This window comes from Moschus berezovskii, chromosome 19, assembly GCF_049115385.1.
Source record: "Moschus berezovskii isolate FMDL1 chromosome 19, NW_MosBer_1.0, whole genome shotgun sequence".
Taxonomy (NCBI): Eukaryota; Metazoa; Chordata; class Mammalia; order Artiodactyla; family Moschidae; genus Moschus; species Moschus berezovskii.
This window is the reverse complement of record NC_142478.1, coordinates 70,895,240-70,904,789: the sequence shown is the minus strand read 5'-3', so window position 1 is coordinate 70,904,789 and position 9,550 is coordinate 70,895,240. Positions and strand designations below refer to the sequence as shown.

The 9,550-nt window shown below is 39.7% G+C and overlaps 1 protein-coding gene across 4 annotated transcripts in view; it reads left to right on the top strand.

Moving 5' to 3' along the window:
• TTC28 (tetratricopeptide repeat domain 28) overlaps positions 1-9,550 on the top strand; it is a 599,524-nt gene that overhangs the window by 387,762 nt on the left and 202,212 nt on the right. The gene's annotated exons all lie outside the window — the stretch shown is intronic.

The following is a 9,550-nucleotide window of genomic DNA, read 5'->3' as shown; positions in this document are numbered from 1 at the left end:
GGGGCCTTTCCATGACTACAGATATTTACTTTCGTTCTTTGACTCTTGTACATCATACTGTTGCTTGGGCTGATGTGACCATTGCAAGTAGATAAAGAGCCTGCATTTTTCTCTGTCAAGTTCTTTTACCTTTCACAGTAGAAGTGAGGCCAGTTTGCTGTTGCCGGTTACAGGCTACTGCCACAATGGCTTTTTCCATTCTTTCTTTCCAGTTGGTGTTTGTCAGCTGGTGACCAGACTGGAGAGCAGGTTCCTGCTGTTTGAATATTCCGTCTGGAGCCCAGATACATTGCATGTCTGCATCCTTTTTATTACCACATCCTGAGACTGTCATTAGGAACAGAATTTATTTATATTTTTAAAAAAGAATTTAAGCATTTAGAAATGTTTTACGGAACTGTAATTTTCAAATTCCTCTCATTGAGAAGGGAAAACACCGTCATCTACATGTGTTAGAAGAGGACATTTCTGAGACGTTGTGCTGTCTAATCCAGAGAACTCAGAATGAGGCTTCAGTTACTGCTGTCCACCCTGGATGATCAGTCTTAACTCCTGATTCATATGGTTGTAGATTGAAGGGATTGGTAGGGAATAAACTTTTATGACTAGCATCTCTTGGGAACCTGCTTATTGCCTAACTACCCTGCTAACCTATAGTGTTATTCTGAGGACTGCTTTACTTTTAATTATACAATCATGAATAAATGGTTAGGAGAAAATTAAAATAGTAAAATTAGTTGAATATGGAGTATTTAAATAAGCTAATCAGTTCCATATTTTATATGTCTTTATTACGATATAATAGGGCCACCAGGTTGAATTTAATATTTTTGAAGTTGGTCTTTGCTGGCAACACTTGATAGTAGTTCATTATGATAGCTGTTAAAAGTTAATTATCTTCTTGATCCACTTGGTCCCTCTCTTGTTTTAATTAGCTTGACTTAATTTTTTGTTTGTATTTTAAAGCCACACGGAGAACTTATTTGTTCTTTGTGTAATTTTCAAAGGCAGTAGATATTCTGTTCAAAAGATACAAGATTGGCTATCTTTTCATTGAAACTAACTTTTTTATCTTATTGGGGGGTTGTTTTTATTTTTAAACCATCTGGAAAAATCTATATTTCATTTATTGATTTAAATAAGAGTTTTAAAATGATTTCTACCAATAAAGGGGATCTTCACTATCTTGGGTGACTCTCCTTAGATCTGGAGTATAATCTGAGCATGTGTACCTTTTAAAATTTATTTCATGTTGTGGTAAAACATAGAACTAATTTAACTATTTTTAAGTGTACAGTCCGGGCTTCCCTGGTGGCTCAGAGGTTAGAGCGTCTGCCTCCAATGCGGGAGACCCGGGTTCGATCCCTGGGTTGGGAAGATCCCCTGGAGAAGGAAACGGTAACCCACTCCAGTATTCTTGCCTGGAGAATCCAATGGACGGAGAAGCCTGGTAGGCTACAGTCCACGGGGTCGCATAGAGTCGGACACGACTGAGCGACGGAATGGAACAGAAGTGTACAGTTCAGCTGGTAAAGGATCCACCTGCAATGTGGGAGACCTGGGTTCAGTCCCTGGGTTGGGAAGATCTCCTGGAGAAGGGAAAGGCTACCCACTCCAGTATTCTGGCCTCGAGAATTTCATGGACGATGTAGTCCATGGGGTCACAAAGAGTCAGACGCCACTGAGTGACTTTCACTTTTTACTTTCAGTGGTGTTAAATTTATTCTTACTGTTGTGCAGCCATCACCACTATCTATCTCCAGAACTTTTAAATCTTCCTCATTTAAACTCTACCCTTAAAACTCTAACTCCCTATTCCCTTCTCCACCACATCTCCAGCCCCTGGTGACCACTATTATACTTTCCTTCTCTATGAATTTGACTGTTCTCAATATCTCTTATAAGGGAATCATATAATATTTGTACTTTTGTGTCTAGCTTGTTTCACATAGTATACTCTCATCAGGATTCATCTACGTAGTAGCATGTATCAGAATTTCCGTCCTGAAGTCTGAATAATTTTTCATTGTATGTGTATGCTATATTTTGTTTATTCATTCATCTGTGATGAACATTTGGGTTGCTTCTGCCTTATGACTGTTGTAAACAATGTTGCCATGAACATGACTATACAAATACCTGTTCAAGTCCTTGCTTTCAATTCTTTTGACTGTATGCCTTGAAGTGGAATTGCTAGATAATATGGTAATTCTGTTTAATTTTTTGAAGAACTGCCAGGCTGGTTTCCATAGCAACTACACTATTTACATTCCCACCAGCATACACAAGGGTTCTAATTTCATCACATTTTCACCAACACTTATTTCCTTCTTCCTTCCTTCCTCCTTTTCTCTCTCCCGTCTTTCCTTTCTTACATGTTCAGTTCAGTTACTCAGTAGTGTCCGACTCTTTGCAACTGCATGGACTGCAGCACATCAGGCTTCCCTGTCCACACCAACTCCCGCAGCTTGCTCAAACTCATGTCCATCGAGTTGGTGATGCCATCCAAACATCTCATCCTCTGTCATCCTGTACATGTTATAGTATCCTAACAAAACTGAAATGGTATCTTATCATAATTTTCATTTGCACTTCCCTAATGACTCTGTGAACATGAGTTTGAGTGAACTCCGGAAGTTGGTGATGGACAGGGAGGCCTGGCATGCTGTGATTCATGGGGTCGCGGAGAGTCGGACACGACTGAGCAACTGAACTGAACTGAACTGAATGGCTAGTTATGACCAACCTTGATAGTATATTAAAAAGCAGAGACATTACTTTGCCAACAAAGGTCCAACTAGTCAAGGCTATGGTTTTTCCCGTGGTCATGTATGTGAGAGTTGGACTGTGAAGAAAGCTGATTGCCGAAGAATTGATGCTTTTGAACTGTGGTGTTGGAGAAGACTCTTGAGAGTCCCTTGTACTGCAAGGAGATCCAACCAGTCCATTCTAAAGGAGATCAGTCCTGGGTGTTCATTGGAAGGACCGATGCTGAAGCTGAAACTGCAATACTTTGGCCACCTCATGTGACGAGTTGACTCACTGGAAAAGACTCTGATGCTGGGAAAGGTTGGGGGCAGGAGGAGAAGGGGACGACAGAGAATGAGATGGCTGGATGGCATCACCGACTCTGTGGACATGAGTTTGAGTGAACTCCGGGAGTTGGTGATGGACAGGGAGGCCTGGCGTGCTGTGATTTATTGGGTTGCAGAGAGTCGGACACGACTGAGCGACTGAACTGAACTGAACTGAACTGAATGGCTAGTGTTGTTGAGCACCTTTTCATGTTCTAGTTGACCATTTGTATATTTTCCTTGATGAAATGTCTGTTCAAATTCTTTAGGTATTTTTGAATTGGGGTCTTTATTTTTTGTTGTTGACTTAGTTACAGGAATTCTTTATATCGTGCATATCTTTATATGATGTGCAAATATCTTCTGTCATTCTGGGCATTGTCTTTTCACTCTGTTGATAGTGTTGTCTGCACAAGGGTTTTAAATTTTGATGAAGTTCAGTTTCTCTATTTTTTTTTTCTTTTATTGCTTATGCTTGTGGTGTTATTCTTAAAAAACTACTGCCAAGTCTAGGGTTTGGCAGATTTCCAAACCCTGAAGATTTCCCCGTGTGTTTTCTTCTAAGAGTTTTATAGTTTTAGCTCTTACATTTAGGTCTTTGATCCATTTTGACCGAATTTTTGTATATAGTGTAATGTAAGGGTCCAGATCATTCTTTTGCATGTAGATATCCAGTTTCCCAGCGATATTTGTTGAAAAGACTGTCATTTCTCCCATTGAATGGTTTTGGTACTCTGATGGAAAATCAAGTGACCATTTATATGAGAATTCATCTGGGGGCTCTCTGTCTTTAGGCCAGTACTACAATATTTTGATTATTGTATCTTTCTCAGAAGTTTCTAAATTAGGAAATGTGTATCCTCTAACTTGATTTTTCTTTTTCAAGATTATTTTGGCTATTTAGGTCCCCTGAGATTCCTTAAGAATTCTAGGATGAATTTTTCTCTTTTTGCAAAAAAAGTGCCGTTAAGGTTTGATAGGAATTACATTGGACCTGCAGATCACTTTGGGTAGTACTGGCATCTTAATAATATTATGTCTTCTAACCCATGAACATAGCTGTCATTCCATTTATTTATTTATGTCTTCTTTAATTTCCTTCAGTAATATCTTAAAGTTTTCAATATATAATATCTTTTGTCCCTTGGTTAAGTTTATGTATTTATTCCATTTATATTTACTATTTTAAAAGTTATTTTTATTCTTTTTTATGTTATTGTAAGTGGAATTATTTTCTTGATTTCCTTTTTGGGTTGTTCATTATTAATATCTATAAATGCAGCTGGTTTGAACATGTATATTTTTGAAAAGCTTTAGGGAGCTCTGCGGAGAAGGCAATGGCACCCCACTCCAGTACTCTTGCCTAGAAAATCCCATGGATGGAGGAGCCTGGTGGGCTGCCGTCTATGGGGTTGCACAGAGTCGGACGCGACTGAAGTGGCTCAGCAGCAGGGGCTCTGATGCCTGTCTGCAGTTCCGCACTCCGCTCCCAGGCCTTCCCACACTTCCCAGTAGTATTTGGGGCTAGAAAATGGCTTAAATCTCAACTTCACCACTTATCCACTTTCCAGCTTTTGACCTTGGATATTTCTTCAGAATTGAGATTGGACACACACTATTGATCATTACAGAGTTGTTGTAGGGTTTAAATATGTGTGTTATCTGGCATTTAGTACCTCTCAACAAATGTTAACATTCATTCTGTTTAGTTTTAAAATTTTTATCTCACTGTTATTTCTAGATAGGTAGTGATTGAAGTGATTTTGAAAGCCAAGTGAAAGGCAAAGGAAGAATGTTACGGCAGAAATAGTGTGGAAGCATGAAAAGGGTTGCCATTTTGGGTAACTACATAGTGAGTAAGAACTTGTGCTTTGGAATTTGCTAGATTTGGATTCAAATTCTAGCTGCTCTGCTGCTTTGCTTCATGTCCCTGGGGTCAGTCATTTATCCTGTCTGACATATGAGCCAAAAAACAAAAGATTTCAAAATGGAAATTATTAAGTACTTTGAATGAAAACACAACATAGCAAAATTTGTAGGATGCTGCTAAAGCAGCACTTTCAGGGGAAGTTCGTGGCATTAGTGGCTATGTTATCAAAAGGAAAAGGGTCTCAAATCAATGACTCTAGCTTTTAACTTAAGAAATGAGAAAAAGAAGAGCAAATTAACTGAAAATAAGCAGAAGAAAGGAAATAATAAAGATCAGAAATTAATGAAATAGAAAAAAAATACAGAAAATCAATAAACCTCAGAGCTCGTGCTTTGAGAAAATCAATAAGATTGATACTCAAGCCAGACTAATTAGGGAAAAAAGACACAAATTACAAGTATCAGGAATGAAAGAGCAGGTATCACTACAAATATTAAAAAGTTTAGGGGATTTTATGGTTATATAAATTTATCCCGATAACTCTGACAACTTAGATGGAATGGAAAAATTTCTTGAAAGATAAAAACTACCAAAGAACACTTAATAAATAGATGACCTGGATAGCCCTGTATTTTCTAAAGAAATAGAATTGATAAATTGGACTTTATAAAAATAAAAACTGCTCTTTGAAAGACCTTGTTGAGAGAATAAAAAGAAACAAAAATTGGCAAGAATTGAACAGACACTTGATCAAATAATGACATTGAATAGCAAAAACAGCATAAAAGATGTTCAACATGAATAGTTTTTAGGGTAATGTACATTAACACCCTATATACCTGTTAGAATGGCTACAATTAAAAAGACTGACTATGCCAAGTTTTGGTGAGGATGTGGAAGAACTGGAACTCATATATGCTGCTGCTCAGAATTTTAAATCGTACTACCACTTTCAAATGGACTTTTACCACCTGCCAATGGATATGGGTTTGGGTGGACTCCGGGAGTTGGTGATGGACAGGGAGGCCTGGCATGCTGTGGTTCATGGGGCTGCAAAGAGTCGGACACGACTGAGCGACTGAACTGAACTGAACCATTCACAAACATTCACAAACCATTTCAAAAACAGTTTGGCAGTTCTAAAAAGTTAAACACGTATCTACTGTATGACCCCGCAGTTTAACTCTGAGGTATTCCCTCTGGAGGCTTCCCTGATAGCTCAGTTTGTAAAGAAACTGCCTGCATTGCAGGAGACCCCAGTTCGACACCTGAGTCGGGAAGAGCCGCTGAAGAAGGGATAGACTGCCCACTCTGGTATTGCAGCCTGGAGAATTCCATGGACTGTATAGAGAAAAGAAAGCAGCATATTCATACAATGTCTTACACATGAATGTTCACAGCAGCTTTGTCTGTAATAGCCAAAAAAACCTGGAAGCAACCCAGATGCCCGTTATCACGTGAATGGATCAACAAATTGTGGTTGTGTTGAAACAACGGAATGCTTCTCACTAATGAAAAGGAACAAACTGTTTATACATAAAACAACATGGATGGGTCTCAATAATTACGCTGAATGAAAGAACCTCCCTCTGTGGTTTCACTTATATAAAACTCTAGAAAATACAAACTAATCTTTAGCTGTAGAAAGCAAATCAGTTGACCGCCTGGGAATGGGGGCCAGTGGGGAGGGGCAAAAGAGCAGGGATTACCAAGGGGCAAGAGGAAGCTTTGGGGATGATGGGATATGTTCACCATATTGTCTCTGGTGATGGTTTCACAGGTGTTGATGTCAGAGCTTATCAAGTTCTACTTCAAATATAGGCTATTTATTTTATGTCAGTTACCTCAGTAAACAGATTGCATTTTGCTTTGAATTATCTGTGCAGTTCTTACATCTGTGCAACTCTTAGATTTGCCTCTCTTCAGGCATTCCCTCCCTCCCGCCCTCCTCCTTCCTCTCCTGCTTTCTTTCCCTCATTCAGAACCTTCTGTGTCTCTGTGCACATGGACCAGACACACAGCTATCCTGAAATCTCACTCTGGCTTAGTGTCTGGTTCCCAGAATTGATTGCTAGCTCCTGGTTTTCAGCAGAAACTCTCCAGAGCCCCTGAGACCTGATAACAAATCCTTGGGTCATCTGACAGGAGCTGCTGTTGGGAGGGTGGGGTCATGAGGACCACTCACTGTGGGCTTTGGGAGGGTGTGGTCATGAGGACCACTCACTGTGGGCTTTGGGAACAGATTCCTGAGAGGGGCTGCACAGGACAGGCTCGTTGGACACTGCAGGTGACCTGCAGAGCCTTTGGTGCTCAGTGGGCCAGCCACGTCCACATCATCTGGAGCAGAGAGAAGTGCCGCACCTCACGCCCTGCCCTGGACACTGCATTTTGACCTGACCTCACGTGGGCACATTCACTCTACAGCTCAAGACACACTGCCTAGAGCAGGATGTCTCCATCTCTGCCTTGACGTGGGGGCTGGGTCATTCTTTGTGGTGAGGGGCCTTCCTGTGCCTGGTAGGATGTTTAGCAGCACCCTTAACCTCTGTTCACCCCTTTTCCAGTTGTGGCAACCAAACATGTTTCCAGACATTGCCAGATGTGCCCCAGGGATGGGGGATACATTGATCTGGTCAAGAACCATTACTTTGGAGTATTAAAAGAAATAGCATAACATATTTTATAAACTATAAATATCTGTATAAACATTAGTCAGTCTGATGGGATTTTCCCTCCACAAGCCAAAGGTCATGAAAAGAGTAGATATAATATCAGGATTTTAGTGAATTTTTATTTCTTCATGCTGTTAAGTTTTGTCACATTCTTATATACTTTGCTGCATTGATTTAGAAAGCCATTTCTTTTCATTTTCCATTTTTTCTAATGTGGTGGTAAAATGTTTACTCACATAGTTATCATGTACTCATTAAATCCTGGATTTAGCACTTGTTTAATTATATTTGTTTTCTATAAAATACCTCTTGTCATTTAACAGAGTCCTTTTCAAAGAAATCTCTTTGGGAAGTTCAAGCTCTAATCATTCAGGAAGTTCCACTGCTGTGACCAACTGTGGAGATGTAAAAACAGATCAAATCCAGTTCAAATAATTAAGTTCTAATGCACAGATGTTTGAAGCTCATGGAAATGGATTATAAAAGTCAGAATCATTTTAATAGCTTTCCTTAAACTTTTAACAATGAACAGTGGAAGTAAATAATTTTGCAATTTCAATTTCTTTTTTTGGAGAAGTAAGCCAAGTATGCTTTTCCAAAGGGACTTTGTTGGCTTCACCTAATGTGGTTTAAAACTTCCTTTTTTTACATCTTTAATTTCTTACTTATGCTACTATATAAATTCTATTCTTGAAGGAGTCTACTGTAATAACATCAAGTATGCTCTCAGTGAGCATTTGTGGAATGGAAAAAAAAGGACTGACGAGCACACAGAGGAATCAGGATGGTACATGAGATGCTGGCACAGCTGACGCTCTGTGTAGGACTCACCTGCTGTGTTCGGTGCTGTGTTCAGTATCTTGACAGAAGGGCCATCCGGTTCCTGGACACATTCTCTCCATAAGGCCAACTCTAAGGACATATTAAGCAAATTCGTTCTTTTTTTTCCTCATCATATCTAATGCTTGTCCCTCATTATGAATGGAATTTTTTTTATTGTCACGGGCCAAAGGGCCATTTTAAAACATGGATCTATGCATATTTTAAAATAAAGTGATAAGATGTGTGTATAATTTGTCCCCATTTCCAGGGTTTAATGTCTATATTAAGAGGCCTAAAAGGGATCGTGCAAATTATCTGAGCTTGTTTCCAGCCACTCCCTGTTGGGATCATCTTGAGCATTAACAATCAGACTTTCAAGATTCATTTCAACTTAAAATCTTTCACCATAGAAAAGAATTGACTAATACTGTTGTGCATGTCTGATGATGATGAATAACCCTTTTCTCTGTTGCCCAGTAGAAGGTAGACAGCTTCTGAACATTATTCAGTGCTGAACACAAGAGCTGGCCTTAGAAATAGCCATTTCTGTATCTGTGATCCAGCTTTGTGCTTGTGTATTAGGTTTAGTCATTAAAGTCTCACATGCAAGGGCAGAAGGAAGCCATTCTCACATGCAGAATGAATTTTGAAGAGGAAATACTTTTACTGTAGCTTCAGACACTAAAGATACCAAGTGCCAAGACTTATGTTTTTCTTGTCAGCAGAGGGAGAGGGACTTTGAATCACCTTCGGGTCATGTGGACTTTCTGGGTTACCCACAGTGGCAGCCGTGAACTGCACTTGGGATTTACTCTCTTTTGAAAACATGTGGGTGTTGTGTTCTGCTTTACCTCTCACATCTGGTGATCAGAGCCCAGGGTCAACAAGGGAAATGTCTGACTGTGCACTCAGATTTGCAGTTTGTCCATAAAAGATTTAGTACTGTTTTTTCAGCCCTCTATGTCAAGCTTCAGCTGCGTTAATGCTCGTTAAAGAGCAGCGGTTATGTGAACCCAGACATATACACAGAGCTCCCATCAATATTGCAAGAAGTAGGTGTGTAGTAAGGGGATGGGTGGGGGGTGTCAGTGAGAGGGGGAAACAAAATTAGG